The sequence below is a fragment of the Callospermophilus lateralis genome, chromosome 8 (assembly GCF_048772815.1).
Source record: "Callospermophilus lateralis isolate mCalLat2 chromosome 8, mCalLat2.hap1, whole genome shotgun sequence".
Taxonomy (NCBI): Eukaryota; Metazoa; Chordata; class Mammalia; order Rodentia; family Sciuridae; genus Callospermophilus; species Callospermophilus lateralis.
The window spans coordinates 84,706,568-84,725,861 of NC_135312.1; the positions used below are offsets into that span (position 1 = coordinate 84,706,568).

The 19,294-nt window shown below is 38.0% G+C and overlaps 1 protein-coding gene and 1 pseudogene across 1 annotated transcript in view; both read right to left on the reverse strand.

Annotated features, from left to right (window-relative positions):
* Window positions 1–19,294, reverse strand: part of Mcub (mitochondrial calcium uniporter dominant negative subunit beta) — a 110,996-nt gene that overhangs the window by 91,254 nt on the left and 448 nt on the right. The gene's annotated exons all lie outside the window — the stretch shown is intronic.
* On the reverse strand, window positions 378–19,037 carry LOC143406391 (torsin-1A-interacting protein 1-like; annotated as a pseudogene).

Here is a 19,294-nt window from a genome sequence, read left to right on the forward strand (position 1 = left end):
TACAATCAGAGAGCTGCCTTACTAATAACAAACATTGAGAAATCTAAGTTAAAAAGCACGGACTGTTCCTTGGAAAGGAGCCTAACTCCTCTCACTGGCACACTGCAGCAATAAAGACAGTCCAGAATCAAAACAGATCCTCTACAGGATGCATATAATTTATTCTCCTAAATACCCTAAACACAGCTCTCAATAGAAACAGAGAAATGATTTTCACAAGTCACAGATAATTAGGTTAAATAAACGATTCATATGATCCATGAACTTCCTTTAAAAAGAAACCAGTTCTTTCAAAAAGTGCTCTGAATTTTGTCTCTGGATACAAAGTATTGAAAAATTCTCAGAACCTGAGACATGATTTTCTCTTCTTTCACCCATTAGAAGCAGATTCCCCTTTCCAGGGCATTTTCTGGTTGCACAGGCAGGACTAAGTAAGAAATTCATCTTCAGAGCCCATCCAGTTTGTCTGGGTCCATGTGATTGTGAGATCTGGGTGTGTTAGAGTTGGTGAACTTGACTTTGAAGAAATCTCTCACTTTTTCTTCAATTTCCTTTAAGCCTAGACTGGTTCCAAGTGTCTCCTCCTCCAATAGGATAGTCAGAACAATGGCCACATCTTTGAAGGTTGCATTTTCATAGTCACAATATTTATAGAAGATCAAAGTAGAGTTTGCAGGCAGCAACTTGAAGCGGTGTACCAATGCGGCTTTCTGGCCATTTCGGAATCCACTGCTCAGCTGCTGATCTACCTCTAGTTTGACAACATTACTGTCTTGAGCAGCTTTGCCTTTCCCATCAATCCAGATGGCACGGGCACCATGGGAGGAAGAATAGGCATCCGCAATTTGTTCACTCAGACACTTAAGCACTTCTTGGGCATCTCAAGCAGCAGTGAGCAGCAAGACAGAAGGCTGATTCCAAGGATAGGAACTATTAAGATGTTTTTCCAGGAACGTTTGGCTCCTTTTCCACAGGTTCTCATTTTGACCTTGGTACTTAGTCATAAGTTGTTGTATCTGGTTTTGGAATTCTTGAATAGCAGTGGTTCCTACCTCAGAAGTATGAAGGAACCAAAATCTCCTGAAGGCGAGATAACTAAAACAGCCACTACCCCCGTTTCCTCTTGACAAAAGATTTGTTTGTTCAGTCATTTGTTGGCTGGCTGGATGTTGATGGAGAGTGGTTTCTAAACGCTGATTTCTGAACACTGTCATTTTGCATCCTAGTCCTCATTCTTACATTTTATTCAATACATTCCTGAGACTTTTTTTTTTATATATATCCTGAGCTCAGAACTGAAGATTGTTTTTCATAAGCTGTGAAGTTTTGACTTTGTGATAATCTCCAAAGTGATTCTGAATGTTGACCAGATGATCTCCAGATTCAAAAGAATCCCTGGATCTGACTTTAATGGAGGTGACATCACTGTAAGAGCTATCTTGATCATCATCTTTGGTTTCTCCTTCTTTGGAGAACTGACCTTCTGTAGGACACTGGCTGTTTCTAATTCACTCATTTTAGTATTTCCGTTGGTTTTGTAAGCTGAATCAGATCTTGGGTTTCTTAGAGGGAGTCTACCTAGGCTAATTACAGGATCTTCACTTGCCACTGCTGGAGACTTTTGTGTTCTCCTGTCAATTTTCTTTGAGACTGTATGGCTTTTAATGGTTTAAGACGGTTCATCCTTTTCAGACAACTGTGAGTCCTGTAACCCTCTCCTGGTCATAATCGGTGACTTGATGGCTATAGCGGAAGCTGTTTTAAGTGCTGCTGCAGAAGGTGGGTAGCTCTTCATCTCTTCATCTTCTTGGCTTCCTGGGGTCGTGGCTGACTCTGCTGTGGAGACTGAAGGTCCAACTGCTTCTTTTGACAGAAAAAGAGTACACGTGGAACTTTATTCAGCAGTTTCTTTAATTACCTGTTTCCTTGGAACCTCTAAAGTAAATTTTAAGAAATTTTATACTTTTATATCTTTAACATGAAACTAGTATGACTAGGTCATCTTTGTGGTATCTTTTAAAATTTAATTGCATAATTCTTATGGAATTCAAGCATTCATTTTCAAATGTGAATCAAGTTTTAGCAACATCTGAAGCTCTTCTTCAACTGAATCAGAATAATCAAAACCTGTAGAGATAATGCTTTGTTTGTTTTCAAAGTAAGAGACATACCTCTACAACAAAGCAGACTAGCTATTGGGGGTTCAGGTCTTACAGGAGACAGGTGGGGTTTGGGCCTTGGTTGCTTCATCAGTTGACAGAAGTACAGCGGTGATACTGGCACTTCCTCCCAGGAAAAGAGCTTTTGACAGTGTATGCATGTGCTGAATATGAGCTATCATTATATATTATTATTAATGAAATGAAGGGGGTGCTGAATTCAATAGCTGGGAATATAATATGCATATATGGGCTTGCTCATTCATTAAGCACTAAAGTCTTAGCCTGGATTCAGAATTTTACAATTTTAGTTCTAATAAATGTTAGAATGTTAATGTTTAAAGGAACGATTAATAATTTCTGAGTATCTGGCTTGGCCCTTGACTCAGGGTTATGGCGCTAACTCCTTCTGGCACCTCTTTCCCCACCTATATCAGTCCCAGGTTACTGCACCATCCCTAATGGTTCTCCTATACCCTCATCTCTGTGAATAATCCTTTGTATGGAAACTCTTTTTTAATTATCCTAATCTGAGTGAGCCATCTGTTTTCTGTAGGGACCATGAATTATGCAATCACTTGACATTCTCCCTAGCACTCTAGAGAGTTTCCATACCATGCTATTCTTTATGCTTTCACTAGTATCCCTCCTTTTTTCCCCAATTTGATAACCACTCCCCCCAAAAGAAAATGTTTTCCTTTGTCTTACTGTTTTTGCAATTTTTTGCTACCAATGAAGCTGATCTTTCTTCATATGTTTATTTATCTTTTTTCTGTTTTTAGAATCACTCATGTCCTTTGCCCACTCTCTACCAAGATCTTAGTTTTTTGTCTAATTACTTCACATATATTTATTATTTGTATCACAGGAATATACATTTACTTAGTTTAAGCAAGAATGGAAATTTACCCAAAGGACATAAGCATGTGTCTCATGGAGCCTAAATAGAAGGATTCAATGAAACCTTGGAAATTGACTGTAATTAGGGACTAGAGGCAAGGGGCAAGGGAGTCCTCTTGATCCACATTTTATTCTCTTCCACTCTGTACATCAGCATTATTCTGCATGCTACTGTGAATTGATTTTCACTGTTCTCTGGTCTGTATGATAGAAAATGGTCACTACCTAACAACTTCAGGTAAGACTCCACTATTCAAAAGGGCAGCTGGTGGAGTTAGGAATCCTAGACTCAATTCCATATTCCTGGGTCAGGTGATAAATTGAATAAAGGTCATGTTGTACTAAGATGGCAAATTCTGCTGAACCATGTAGATAAGAGTAAGGAAGTTCCCAGAAAAGCAAAGTGACGGGTGGAGACCACAAAGCTGTTTTCTAAAGTTTCAAAATCAAGAACATTACTACACAAAACATTATATCAACAATTTTAATGGTCATTATTGCACCTATGAAAGACTTTTTTATAATGCCTAAAGCTTTAAATACATAGCCATAAATATGAAGATATTTCCTCCTAACCCAGTACATTCCATTGGTAAAATTTCTCTCCCAGAAAGATTTGACTTTGATGTTTTCCCACAATTGCAGGCATTACAACCACTGTTGATTACTAGGCTTACTCACTGGCATAAATGCCAACTTCGTTAATTAAATGGCAGTACAATCTCACTAAACAGAATAAACTAATTAAATGAATCTTCTTGGATTCATTATAAAGTGAATTCATATGGAAAGAAGGCCCATAACTTGAGAGCAGAGCAGCCAAGCTTAAGTGGGCAGAGTGCTGACACTGCTTCCAGGCAAAACCTCCCCACACATATTCAAAACCCAAACCTTTCACAGAAATATTAATAATTCTATAAAAATAAAAGCCTAAAACAAAACCATCCCCACTAAGTAGTTACTGCACTGTAACAATCCAAAACTTTTTCTTGATGGGCAACGAAGGTGGCAAAGCAGGAGTGGGAAGTGCAAGGGATGGATGGCATCTGGCTAATTTTTAGCTAGGCATCTCAGTGAATCAATTTCTAAACTTTAGTAGCTTTTGACTTTGTGATGGATATCAAAGCTGGGTACCTACGGGACCTCAGAGTACACGAAAGATGAAAGGAAGTGTAGGGATCAAGATCACCTCACCTCATCTTCTTTTGATGTGGGTCAGTCCTAGGTCCCAATTTCCCTTATTCAAGTCCTCTTCTTGGCTTCTTCCTATTTTTAGCCTACTTTCCTCACACATGTGTAAGTCTCATAATTTTTTCAGATCTCCATGTCTTATGTAATCCATGTTTGATCTGGATTCTAAGTTCCTGGAATAGCCAAGTGATGCTTCCTTGATTTCTGTTCTGGTAAACTATCACTCCAATACTAGTGCCCTGACCATGGTCTAGCCTTGTCTCCTATTTCACCTTGACTTGACCATCTTGGCCATGTTCAGGTACAGCAGTCGCCACCTTCAAGTGTTGCACAGGTGCTGAGGTGCTACCTCACCCCTACAATATCACTGAAGACCATTAATGGTTATCAATGTATTGCCTGCCCGCTTTAAATTAACCCTTTTGACTGCTCTGTGAAAATGGATCTGGGCCTTTAAATACTTTTCCTTTGTGGGCTGGCATTGAAGTCTTGTCAATAGAGGGCACTGGAGGGACTGAAGAAGGAAAGGGATTTCTTCCTGGTTCTGGTGTAATCCCTTAACAGGCTCCAGTGACGCTGGACCCCACCCTCTCCATGGCTTCTGCAGCTCTAGGCTCCCACAGTACTGGTGGGTCCTCCAGTGGTTTCTAGCTTCTGCCTCTGTTCTTCTGGTAACACAGGAGTCCTGTACTTCAAGAAGTAGTCTACTGATCAACAGCCAGAAGGACAACCAGTTCCTTACACCAAGCTGAATTCTGCTGACCTATTCTACCCAATCTTAGAGTGATTTCCTTGCTCTAAAGCAACACAGAACGACTAACTTCAGAGGATACCGTCTCAGACGTCTGAGTACAAATAGCTTACTTTCCCTTTGCTTTCTTTTCACCAGATTAAAAACATGCAGCCCCTTTAATCATTTCCTATATGAATCCTCAACATCTTTTTATCGCCTTCTTGACACACCTCCCTCTTCATCGAAGTGTCAGTATCCTTTTTAAAGTACTGCCTATTAACAAAACACAACACCCCTTATGCAGTCTGACAATCCTGATATAGCGTAGTAACGGAACTATCGCCTGCTGTGACCAGGATGCTGCATTCCCTTTCAATCTGTGAGGTGCCACACCGGTGTTCTGGAACCCTACATTCATGGGTGGCACAAAGGTGAACTGAAACACAGATCCTTTGCACACAATGACCAGGTCAGGATGTGCTCATTCTTATACTTTTCTCCCCCATTAAGAGAAACTACCTTTTTCTAGCATTGCAAAGTTGGCTTTCTTTTACTATCTTTAAAGCAATATATGCTTACCAAGACCAGATTACTCCACTGCAGCGTAGGATAAGGAAAATAAGCCTATAGAGAAGGACATGTGATCTACAATGATCTTTTATGTTTTGACATTGCCAGGTCAGGTACAGTTTATATCAGTAATAATAGTATACACTTGTAGAATTACATATATATGTATGTATTACATAGCATAACCCTTTAGAAGAATGCTTTAATTGAAGCCTTGCAACATTTCACAATTATGTAGTGTCCAAGTTCAAGGATGTGTATTACAGCAATCTGTCATTTCATTGTATAAAATAATAATTATATGTAAGTACCATGAAAAGTAATAGGAAAGGAAAACATTTCTAATAATGCAAAGTAATACATTTAAGGCTGTTCAATAGCAATATCCAAGCCTGATAAATTAAAATTAAAAAGCACATGTCTAAACCTAAAAATTGTGATTAAGTAAACAATGTGGTAAGGAAACACTACACAAGGTTAAGCTAATAATTCTTTCTAATATACCCTGAATTAGTGGATTAGTTTCGGTTTCATACAACATACAAACATAACTTTTATTCTAAGACACAGTAAGTTGGCATCTTTCAAACAATGTAGGATTTCCTTTTAGACTATGACCTACAAAATGCCATTAAATTCATGCACTAAATACTCATGACACTTTTATAACTTTTACTATTGTTCATTCACCTCTTAAGCACAATTCCTGTAAAGGAAGCCCTTCCTTCAAATCTCAATGTCAGCATCTTTTCTTAGCTGTATCTTTTCTTCCTTATCAGGTATCATTACATAAACTTAAATTCTGGCTTCAAATTCTAACTGAACCATGATAGTTATTTCTCTCTCTTTCTTAGCTTAGAATGTACAAGTGAGACTATCCCCCTTCCTATTAAGTTACAGCCTGGAGGGCAGCTTATAATGAGCCCAGCAAGGTGTCAAATGCTCCTGCTCCAGCGAAAAGTAAAAATGCTGATGTTCCACCATTTCCTTTTTCCTTTTTTTTTTTTTTAGGAAGAAATGAAGTTTTTCTGTAAATATCTATTTCTAGGAACCCCTTATAATTGGGGATTAATAGTGCCTTGGAAATTTTGCAATACCAAAAAGAAAACTACCCTGTTTCTGGCTAAGAGGACAGCGGCATATACAGCTAACTGTCCACTGAAATTCATTCTTCTTCCATAAGTTTTACCGGACATGTAATACCTCTCCAAACCTATCCCATAGTACCTTGAGAGACTAAAAACTCTCTGCTTTTTTAACTTTGGAAGCCAAGTGTAGAATATGACAGAAGAATAGGTCATCTTAGGTCCCTGCATGACTAAATGTGGAGCACAGCTACTGCTTGATCCATAAAGTTCATCTCAGAACCATTTCCTAAAAGAGAAAACTTAACTGTTAATAATATAGACTTTTAATTATTATTGAGTCTTTTTGTTTCAGCACTGCAGCTTATTCTTAACAATAAAGACATAGAAAAGTCATTTTTGGTTAAAAAAATAAAGGCTTGAGGAAGTAAAACCAGGAAAAACATACATACTGACCATAGTTCTAATGTTGGGCCCAGAAGAAAGGCAAGTCACATCCCTCGCTTAATAATAATTCTAAAGAGAAATAAATCTATTAGAATAAACACCTGTGATAGTCCACAAATTTCCTCTTGAATATTCTCAAAGCCTTCACCTTTTCATCTATCATGCCACTTTTCCAATAATTAAAACTCAGCACAGGACTTTGATTCATCCCTCAACTTTAGACAGCAACTCATTCCACAGCTTAGTCTCGCCTTCTCATTCTCTTCTCTCATACATGCAGGGCACGGAGGCCTCATGGTTAGGTATAAGCCTAACTACAGAAAACTGTTGAAATCGCCACACATCTCACACTCCATTGTAACTGATTCTTATTATTCCAGCTCCATGTACAGCACCATGATTTGATGATGTATCCTTTTTAAAGTACTCACTTAACTTATCCCACTATACATACACTGGATTTCTAGACCTGAATAAATCTTCTGTCATAACATTTCTATCACTACAATTAAAATCTATAGAGTCTATAGACCAGGGGTTGGCAAACTACAGTCTATGAGCCATATCTGCTGCCATTATTTAAAATAAATTTACCGGCACACAACTATGCCCATTCACTTAAGCACCTGCTTTTATACTACAATCGCATATTTGAGTAGTTGAGACAAAGGCAGAGGCTGCAACCCTTCGAGTGTTTATCATCTGGACCTTCCCAGGACAAGTTTACCAACTCTTGGTATAGATCAACATTTCTCATGATACCACTCTTCTCGTACTTCATTCATTTAACACAACTACATGCACCTGTACTAGCAAAACAAATCCAAAAAATATATACGCCCAAAGATATAAAAGATGTGATACCTGCTCTTCAGGAGTTACAATGCATAGAGAAAGAATACACGTGGGAGAGACAGACATGTCTATATAACAGATACACAAAAAACTCTAACACAAAAGAATATTTGAGTACCAAATGAACAGTAAAAATAATAAGCACTATATGCAGAAATAAGAAGGAAAGGTTTTACTTAGGGAAGTTGTAATGTCAAAGTTGGACTGCTAACCAGAAATGAAATGGGTGTATGGAAGCCAAGTGATCACAAGGTAAATAGTTATCCTCTATAAAATAGCCCACTTCCATGTCTTGGTTATTCTTTTCTTCCAGGTTTTAACACTGGGTAACAATGCTTGGGACTTCTGCAGTATCACCTTTTGAGAGCTCCCAATAGCATCCCTCTCACCATGTCTCAATTTCTGGCCTGGTCAACTGCTGGATAAGATATAGGCAAACATGCTATAACAAACAGACCTCAAAATACAATGGGACTCAAACAAAAGGGACATTTGTTTTTTGAGTAGGTAGGCAGGTGGGGGCCACTGTGAGATCATCTATGTATCCCTTCTATCTAGTTGTTCTACCATTCTCTGGAGGGTTGTATACCACTTACATAAGGTCCAAGCTGAGTCGCCCCTTCCATATCTTTACTGTGACCCATTAGAAAGGATAAAAAGGAAGAGAGAAATCAGCTTTACAATTGAAAATGTGAACTAGAAGTCATATTTATCACTTCCATGTTATGCAGAAGATCCAGAACTTGGCCACATGCCAACATCTGGGTGCAAAGAAGGCTGAGGAATGCAGCTTTGAGGAACATTCTAATCTGCTAGAGACAGAGTGACAAGATTGGTTTTGCCTGAGGAAACAGGCTATGAAGTAACAGGATATCACATAATCCATCCCCAGCCTAATTTCTGAGTGTGGTGTTTCTCAAACTGAATTCAATGGACCAACATTCTGGGAAAAGTCACTGAGAATCCTGTGGGATAAAAGAGGTCTGTGATCAAACTATTTTCCATCCTTAGATTGTCCCAATGTGCATAAACAAAGGAAATTTTCCGAAAGTTTGCAGCAGATGAACCTATTTAGCTTAGTATGATTTAACCTAGAATTCTTCAAACTTACAAAAGGAGAGGCTTTGTTCTCCTGGAATATCCATTAACATTCTACAAAACATGTTCTGCAGCATATCAGTTTGTGACACAGAGTTTAATATAATAAGCATAGTTCCTGTACTAAAAAATTTTAATATAATATCTAAAATTCTAATGGAAGCCAAATCAAGGACTACACCTCACAGGGAATACTTCCTGCAGCCAGATCAGACTGCTCACAGACAACACTTTCAGACTCCACTCTCTACTGATGCTCGCTCACTCACTTGTTCTTTCTTTCTTTTCTTTTAGTTGTAGATGAACACAATGCCTTTATTTATCTATTTATTTGTACATGGTGCTGAGGATGGAACCCAGTGCCTCACCTGTGCTAGGCAAACGCTCTACCACTGAGCTACAACCCTAGCCCCCTGTTGCTTTTTCTGACCATTTAAAATATGCCTGCCAAAGCCTTATCCTGTTTTGTTCCTTCTCTGAATTCTTCTAGGATTTATTGTCTCTAATATTTATTTGACCCTCGTGGGCCAACTGAAGAAAGAATATATCTCTTCTTTATATGTAGGCACCTTTTTATCTTCCATGTAGATTTTAAGGGCCTGAACACAAGCCTTCAGCTTTGACACCAACCACCCAAACTCCTCCACTGAGGCCTCAGGGCATAGGCAGAAGGGAAATAGGGCAATTAAAAGGTGACAAACTTGGACTTAAAAAGCATGAGAATCTGGACCTGAAACCCACAGTAAAACACCTAGGGGACTTAGAAGCCAACTTTGAGCTAAAACAGTTTTTAGGAATTAAGGCAGAACCTAATCTTAGAGCTGGTCACAGTGGTAGCAGCACAGTGACAAAGGCTCTGGTAACAGCTGAAACCTCCATTGTCATCCTGTTTATCCATTCTGTCCTCAGAGTCTAGAAATATTGTGACCATGACTCATTCCCGAAATACACCCTTTAGATTTATAAATAAGTCCCTATTAACATTTAGAGACCTTAGATTCCAGGCAGCTTAAGTAAATGGCTGATGGCAATTACTGTGCAGGATTACCTGTTCAGTACTTGAACTATCATCTGTGTTCAAAAAACTTCCATGCACCCTGCAGGACCTCCTTTCATGGGGTCCAACATTGGAAGACCAATGCATAATACCTTACTCATGCCAACTCCACACACCAAAGGAAAATGTGTCCTCCTTCTGGAGTAGCAATCGAGGCATTGTTACGGAAAGGATCCCTACTGATTTCCTAATTTCAAAAATTATATTTTATTTTTTTACATTAACTGTATTTTCCAAAAGGTCTATTTTATATTTTGCCCAGGAGGTGTATTTTACAATAATTTCTTATAATTGATTTTTAAATTAATGTTCGAAATTAAGTTTTTTTGGACTAAACTTCTGGTACTAACATTTTGGGCAATCACAAAGTAGCACTTAATAAGTTTTTTAAAAATATGACTTAATAATCTGAGAATCCCATTAGGAAAAATTCCTTTATATGGATAAAAGTGTTGTTTCCCCCATATATAATCAATTATCTTGAATCAATACAGGACTTTTTCAGTAGCCAAGAAAATTCTTGCATTCCAGGTCATTCTTCCTTACAGAATTTATATATTGTTAAATCATGTCAATAATTTAATGTTCTTTAACAAGTTCTTTAAAAATCCTAATATAAAAGCATATCTGAAATAAAATGACCAAAATATGATTTAAGACTACTGTTTGCTTTTAACAGAAAATGCAATGTGTATAAAAATTATTTTACAAATCATCAATAACAAAAGCCTCACATCACAAGAAGTACATAAGAAAGCTTCAAGATTTCCCCCTACTAGATTAAATGGAAAAGAGGAAATTAAGTAGGTAAAACCTGAAGAGAACACATCATTAAGGCACTGTATATGCAATGTCTTTCATTCTCTATCATTCATCCTTTCATTTCTCTATCCAATAGCATTTATTACGTACCTACTGTGACACAGCAGAGGTGATCAGAGATGGAGAAAGAATAATTATGACTACAATAGTCATTGGAACCCAGGTGGGAAAACTTGTACCAACACAACTAATTGCAATGCATGGGTGAATGATGTAAGTACTGTGCGGCTGAAAAGGACAATGTAATTAATTCTGCCTGCAGAGATCTCATCAAAACTGAGGTAGGGTGGAACTCAGACTTGAAGGAAGAGTAGAATTCCAAAGAGTGAAGAGGGTTTTGGAACGGGAGGGAAACACTGCTGCCTGAAACACCAATGAGGGGTGGAAATACATGACAAGCCACAAAAAGCAGTATTTTTTAGATCAGCCATGCTGGGTTCAATCCCCAGTACTAAAAACAAAGCAAAACAAAAAACACCATTTCCAAAGCAGAGTTTAAAATTTCACCACTAATATTTTTTCTAGCAAAGGCTTAGAAAGCCAATGTTATATTGATATGTTTGTAAAACATTTTCCAAAACAAATTATTTTTCCCCAGGTTTATGATCACATTACTGGCTCTAGAAAGAGCAGTTATTCATCAACACAGTTAAAAAACCCCTCTTCAAATATCTCATTCAAACCACTAGGAAAATTCATATGCCAAAAACAAAATGTTTAACAAAGAAGAGAGCATCACATGATCACACAAAGAAAAACTACAGATAAGTTAAAAGAAATGGAACCCTCTTCCTTCCTCCAGCGGGGTTCAGGGCAGTTATTATTTACTGTTGTGCCCAAGAGGTTGAAAATAAGCTAACTCATCTTTAGGACACCAGAATGTGATTTGAGCAATGCATTCATTATTAAAGTTATACATGCAGTTGAATCTGATAGGATTACCACTTGTGTCTGCAGCAGTTCAAGAAAAATAAAAAAACAAAAAAGAGGAAAAGGAAAAAACAAACCAAACTAAGCAATCTACTTAATCTAGTCAACATCAAGAGAGCCGTAGAGAGGGCTTATATTTGCCAGCCTGCAAGACATTTTCTGCCTAAAGTTTGCCACAACAAAGCTTTGAGAACCCATCAGTTTCCTGATATGAGGTTGATGTTGCATCATTCTTATTTCTGCTTACAGGCTACAGAAATGTCAGCTCTGGTCCCATTTCTTACTAGCCTTTCATGGTTCCTATTTCTTGCCCTTAAATCTATTCCAACAAGTTCTCTTCTATGGACTTTGTTTATAGTGCAGATTTCACATATCCATTCTCCACCACTACTGTGAGTCGAAGAAAGAAATCTAATTATCCCTTGAAGAGCTGCCAAAGTGGGGGAAAATATCCTGGTTTGCAATGCTTTTTATTCACTTTGGGTAAAACTATCAAATCAAGTAACACCAGTTAAGAGTTCATGAAATTGGAAACTGCAGGATAAAGAGATCTATGGGCTTCTTTATCCACCTTAACCGAATTCTGTTTTACTTGGGGATGGTAGAGGCAACAAAGAAATAGAAAGATTTAATTCATGTGAGGGTAAGAGAAAGAAGGGAAAAAGAGGAATTCATTTCTCTGTGTGTGAAGAATGAACAGGTTCAGTATTATCACTTTTCTATGAGAGGACAACACCATCAAAAACTGGATTCAACACAAGATCTACAGAGCTAATTCTATGGGTGAAGCACCAAAGAGAGTATGTGAACAAGAAAGAGAGTGGTCTGCCACACTTTCACCATTTATACTTAGAATATATTTGGCTCCCCCAAATTCCCTCGCTTTCCCTATGCCGTTGTTCAGTCTCTGTGTTGGATTTCATGTCCCTCAAGATATAATTCTAGAAACTTCTATGTGTTTCCCAGAGGGGGAAAAAAAAATGTGTCCCCAGAATCATGCAGCTCTTAATTAAGTGCATACATGGCAATTCTCTTGATCAGGCAACAAAGGCAATCCTTTATAAGCTTTCCTCACGATCTTCTCCAGTGACAAGGGCCACCAAGATAATCTTACTGCTGTCATGGGGAATCAAGCCCAGGGCTTCATGCTCATCCTCTAAGCTACACTTTCAGCCTTCAATTGCCCAGGAAACAAAAGCAAAAATTGACAAATAAGGTTAAATGAAGTTAAAAAGCTTCTGCACAGCAAATAATCAACAGAGTGAAGAGAGAAACTAAAGAATCAAAGAAAATCCTTCCCAGCTATTCATCTGACAGAGGATTAATATCCAAAATATATAAAGAAATAAAAAATTAACAGAAGACAAATAATCCAATTAGTAAATGGGCAAGTGACTTGAATAGATGTTTCACAAACAAGGAATACAAGCAAGCAATAAATATATGACAAAATGCTCAATATCTTTAGCCATCAAGAAATACAAATCAAAACTACATTGATATTTCATCTAATCCCAGTTAGAATGACATACCAAAAAAAGCAAAAAATTAATGCTGATGAGGTTGTGGCAGAGGAAAGGAATCCTCATATATTGTTGGTGGGAATGTAAATTAGCACAGCCACTATGGAAATCAGGTTGAAGGTTTCTCAAAAAACTAAAAATGGAACTACATGATGCAATTTTCTCACTCCTGAGTATATGTCCAAAGGCAACAAAGTCAGCATACAAAAGAGGACCAGCGCATCCATGTTTATTGAGATACTATTCAAAATAGCCAAGATATGGAGTCAGCCTAGGTGTTTGTCAGCAGATGAATGGATCAAGAAAATACAGTACACGTACAAAATCAACTATTATTCGGCCATAAAGAAGGATGAAATCTTGGGCTGGGGTCAGTGGTAGAGTGCTTGCCTAGCACATGTGAAGCACTAAGTTTGATACTCAGCACCACATAACAAATAAAATAAAGGCATTCTGCCAATACACAACTACAAAAAAAATTTTTTTTAAAGGATGAAATCCTATCATTTGTAGAAAATGAATGCAGCCAGTAGGCAACATATTGCATGAAATAGGGTAGACACAGAAAGAGAAGAATCATGTGTTCTTTCATATGAAGAAACCAAAAAATGTGGCAGGAGGGAGGAAAAAGGAAAGGTGCACATGATCAAAGCTCAAAATATGTATGTATGGAAATGCCACAATGAAACCCATTAGTTTGTGCTAATTATATGTTAGTAATTGATACACATTTAAAACAAATTTTTATTCTTGTTAGATATATATAACAGTAGAGTGTATTTTGACATATTATACATATATAACTTATTCTAATTAGGATTCCAGTTCTGTGGTTGTTCATGATGTGGAGTTTTACTGGTCATATATTCATACATGAATATAAGAAAGTTATGTCAGATTCATTCTATTGTCTTTCCTATACCCATCCCCCCTCCCTTCCTTCATTTCCCTTTGTCTAATCCAATGTATTCTATTCTCTCTCACCCATATGATGTGTTAGCGTTCACATATCAGAGAGAACATCTGGCCTTTGGTTTTTTGTGCTTGGCTTATTTCACTTAGCATGATAGTCACCAGTTTCATCCATTTATTGGCAAATGCCATAATTTCATTCTTCTTGATTGCTGAGTAATATTCCATTGTGTATATAAACCACAGTTTGCTTATCCATTAATTTGTTGAAGGACACAGCTTTGCTATTGTGAATTGAGCTGCTGTGAACTTTGATGTGACTGCATCACTGTAGTATGTAGATTTTAAATCCTTTGGGTGGGTGCATACCCATAAGTGGGAAAACTGGGTCAAATGGTGGTTCCATTCCAAGTAAAACATACAATATTTTACAAGTACATATTTATTCAAAGACCAAAGTGATTTTTAAAAATTTATTTTAAAAAATTCTTATTAATGCATCACTGTTTGCCATTAAAAGATGATTATAGAAAAATGGACAATGATATGAATGGAAGAAAAAAGGAAGATAGAGAAGATAAAACTGAATACTATCAATACATAAAATACATGTTTTAAGGTCTTTCACATTGGCTAGAGATGGGTAGAAAATCCGATCAGACATTTCCTGGTAGCCAGTGCATAGAGATGACACCACTGGCTTTGGACTTTGCTGTACACAAACCTGCATCTGCTCACAAGAAACCTAACTATTCTAACACTAAGACTAGAAGACTAGACAGCAATTTCCTAAGTCTTTTTTTTTTTTTTTTTGGTACTGGGGATTTAACTCCAGGTTAATCTTGAAATCTTGACCACTGAGCCACATCCGTAGCCCTATTTTCCATTTGATTTAGAGACAGGGTATCACTGAGTTGCTTAGTGCCTCACTTTCACTGAGGCTGGCTTTGAACTTGGGGTCCTCTACCTCAGCCTCCCAAGTTGCTGGAATTACAGGCATGTACCACTGGGCCCTGCTCTTGAGACTTCTTAAATGTCACCTTTTAACTGACTACACAGCACTTGGCACAGTTGTTTCCTGAAAGATATGCCTATGTGGAAAATTGACCAAAAATGTTGGGGTGTGGCATCTCTTGCCTCAGGGTTTAAACACATAGCTCTGAGAACAGAGACTGGAATTTCTTTTAAAAACCAGGCAAGGGCTGGAGTTGCAGCTCAGTAGTAGAGCACTTGTGTGAGGCACTAGGTTCAATTTTCTCAGCAAGTAAAATAAAAGTCCACTGACAAGCAAAAACAAACAAATAAACAAACAAAAACCCCAAAACAACTTTTTTAAAAAGAGGCAATATTGATAATGGTAAATTACATGTGTTAAAAATGATTTTTCTAGAATGTGACAGACAATGCTCTTTTGTTTATTATGTACTGGTTTACAGCCTATAGATTAGCCTGAGATATCTAGTACTTAGTGCTTTTAGAGTTCTAATGCTAGATACTTTTGAATAGACATTTCATAGACAAAACTACTGATAATAGCAGAATGATATTTGAGAGATTTAATCTATTCTATCAGAACGTGCTAACCCCAAATAAATTTCAATTTCTTTTCAAAGGGAAAACAGTATCACAACTACTACATAAAACAGCTCCTCTATAAAATACATAGGCTCATAAAAAGTAATTCTTCAATCATTAAGACAACCATCTGATACCAGCAATATTTTGTTCAAAGGTATATTTACAACTCTCAATAAAATAACAAAATGGCAACTTTTGAGATGGAAAGGGCTTTTAAGATCAATTAGACAAATCCCCATGTTTGGAAAAGGGAACAAAACAAGCCCAAAGAGAGTGAATGACTTAGCTGAATTCACGGAGCTAAGTGGTAGCAGGGCCAGGCTGGCTGGTACTCAAATGTCCCAATTGCCTGTCTAGCACCAGCTAAATTCATTGTTCATTTCTATTTCATGACCTAAGCATATTTAGTTTATGTAGTAAATATTAATTATCAACCAAACTTTAGTCTTGAGTTTTCTACCTTATAGGAAACTCATTCAACAAATGAATTATCTGCTAACACACACACACACACACACACACACACACACACACAGAAAAAAGTTTCCTGGCTTACAGTATGCTATAAAATAGCATAATAAATTCCATTTAATTACAGCAAATAAAAAGCAATCTATTTTTTTTAAAATAAAAGCACTAATACCAAAGTGCAGGGAAGGTGGTAACATTTAATATGTAACAGGCAAAGTCATCTAGAATTACTTTGAGACCAAAGCATCAATGTCTTTAGTGCTAATAACAATCACCAACACAACTAATCGCCCTCCTAAGGAGAGAGCTTTGAAACCAGTATTACAGAATACAGTGCACCAACTGAAAATACAAAAGGTGGAATTGTACAAAAATGTCAAGCAAGAACGATATGTTCATTAAATTCAACAGATGAAAACAACAATTTCTAAGTTAACATCTTGTGATGGGATTTAAAACATCCATATGTTTTATTTCTGGGAGTTAAAAAAAGCACATTTCATACTTAAGATTCTCTGCAAAATACACTTGATTTTTAAAAAAATTTAAGCACAGATTGTGTGGGGACTCAAATGCTGTGTCAGGGGAATGAAATCTTCAGGGAGTTTCTCAACCTAAGCAGCAGAAAACCAAAATTAAGAAAGGCACAACTAGGCAAGAGCTTTCCATTTAGATGTAATTCACCAGACACCATCATCACTCAAACTGTGTCCCTGTGCACAGAAACAGCAGGAGCCATGGATTGCCCTGACAACCACTCAGGCAGAGTGCTGACAGCAGATGCTGCCACCTGTACATGATCATGGACGCCAGGTTATGCCTCGCCAAAGTGCAATATGCCCTACCTCTCTTATGCCTCAGACTACATGTGTTCTCTAGAAAACAAAGCTGCTACACTAAACATCTCCATGTCAACAAACTGTTTTTCTTTTTTCCCACCCACAAAACTCTCACTAGCAGACAATTATCCTCCTACCACATGAAGGATAAGAACTGTATATTTTTCAGTTATTAAGTCCTCTTACAAGACACGCTCATAATTTCAGAAAAGATCAATTATAACTGAGAATGCTCCTTTGCAATGCTACTTATGACAAGTCCTTGCAAGCTAGAATTTTATGAACTGCCAGGGTACAAACCACTTTTTTATTTCAAAGCTGCTTTCATTGGCTTTAGGGGTCTGAATGTTTGTAGAAAAAAATATAGAAATAATACTTGTCTTTAGCCACAGTCCATATCATATTAAGCACAGAACAGTGAGACCTTAGAATGAAAAATGCCCCTGTAATGAGGTAATTTGATTTGCAGAAAATGGCTTAGTAGTCCTAGCTAAACCTCCTAAGGGACCAGATATTTCTATCTGTTTCTTTACAGTAAAATTTTAAAGCTTCATATAAAGAGGCAAACTGACAGGCTTGCCTTTATTTGGGGTTGGGGGGTGTTATTTTATCAGATAGGTAAAATGATGGCAGCATTTTCGCTTCTGAAGTTCTGCAGATTGTCTTTGTAGCATGGAGACCTGATTTTAAAGTCTGCAAATTAGAAACATTGAAATACAGGACTTCTTAAGGTGATTAATTAAAACCAAAGTACTTACCAGCACCATTCCACTATTATTAGGCCTAATAAGTCCCACCATATCATTTTCTACTTCTTTTATAAAGGCATCCACATTCCTGCTGGGGCAGGCCTGCAGTGACACCCTCTAGAGAGGATCAGGTGAAAAATACAGAGAAAGGGTTTGAAGTTGATAATTTAAGAAAGGACAACCAGTCCTGGGATCCATAAAGATGCTACTCAAAGTGTTAAAGGGCTGGGATGTAGCTCAGTGGTAGAGTGCTTGTCTAGCATGTGTGAAGTACTGCAAGTGTTAAATGAGTTTAACAGAACACAATCAGTTGTTTAAATGGTGTGTGGTGAAGGGGTTATTTCAGTGTTTGGTATGTCTTTCTGAAATGCCACACTTAAAAGTATAATTTTAAAATGCCTCTCTGCTCAAGTACTTATTAAGTCTACCATTTTACATTTTAAAGAGTCTGCTCCTTTTTTTTTTTAAGTATTAGTAACAAAATGGCCTTCATTCGTTTTCAAACACTCAGGGAAAACATTTGAAAAGTGTATTTAAATATTTTCTTAATCCAGGACCCTGAAGCACCGAGATTGTGGGGGGGGGGGGCGGGGGAGGAAGTGAAAGTGACTAGAGAATCGTATTGCTTCCTTTTTGCTTTCTTTTGCATTGGACAGATAAAAGATTGTTTTTAAATTCTGCCCTTTTTAACAATCAGAAACTAATAATGGGGGGGGGGGAACTAAAACTCAAATCCACTCCCTCCCAACCACAAGCAGCCTGAAAACCCCTTTTAAAAGGTGTCTTGGGGCTGAGGCTGTGGCTCAGTGGTAGAGGGCGTGCCTAGCACAAGTGAGGTCCTGGGTTCAATCTTCAGCACTACATATAAACAAACAAATAAAGGTCCATCAATAACTAATAATTTTTTTTTAAAGGCTGTCTTTTCTTGGCGGGTTCAAGGAGGGCTCCGGGCTCCTGTCAGGCTCCATCACAGTCCCAGTTAACTCAGCACCTGCTCGGCTCTTCCTGGGTCGTTTTTAGTACACATCCATCTCCTCCCTCCTGCTGGGAGCAACGGTTCGACCCAGATCGTTCAGTGCCACTCTTTAAGGCCAACTGTTACTCACCAGCACCCTCATGATTCACCGTCTCCCGTGTCTCCGAACCAAATGGCAGTCTTTCCTTCCCTCTTCAAAAGGGAGGTGCTCTGGCGGTTCGCAAAGGGAAATGCCACTCTCCTGCCACAGTCCCTGCCCGGCTCCACCATCTCCGTAGCTCCCACTCCCACCACATCACCGTGGAACCCAGAGGAACTAGCGGACCGTAAAGCGGCTCCTGAAACTTAGTCCCGAGAATCTGCAGCCCGGGCCGCAGCCCCGCGCACCCGCAGCTGGCC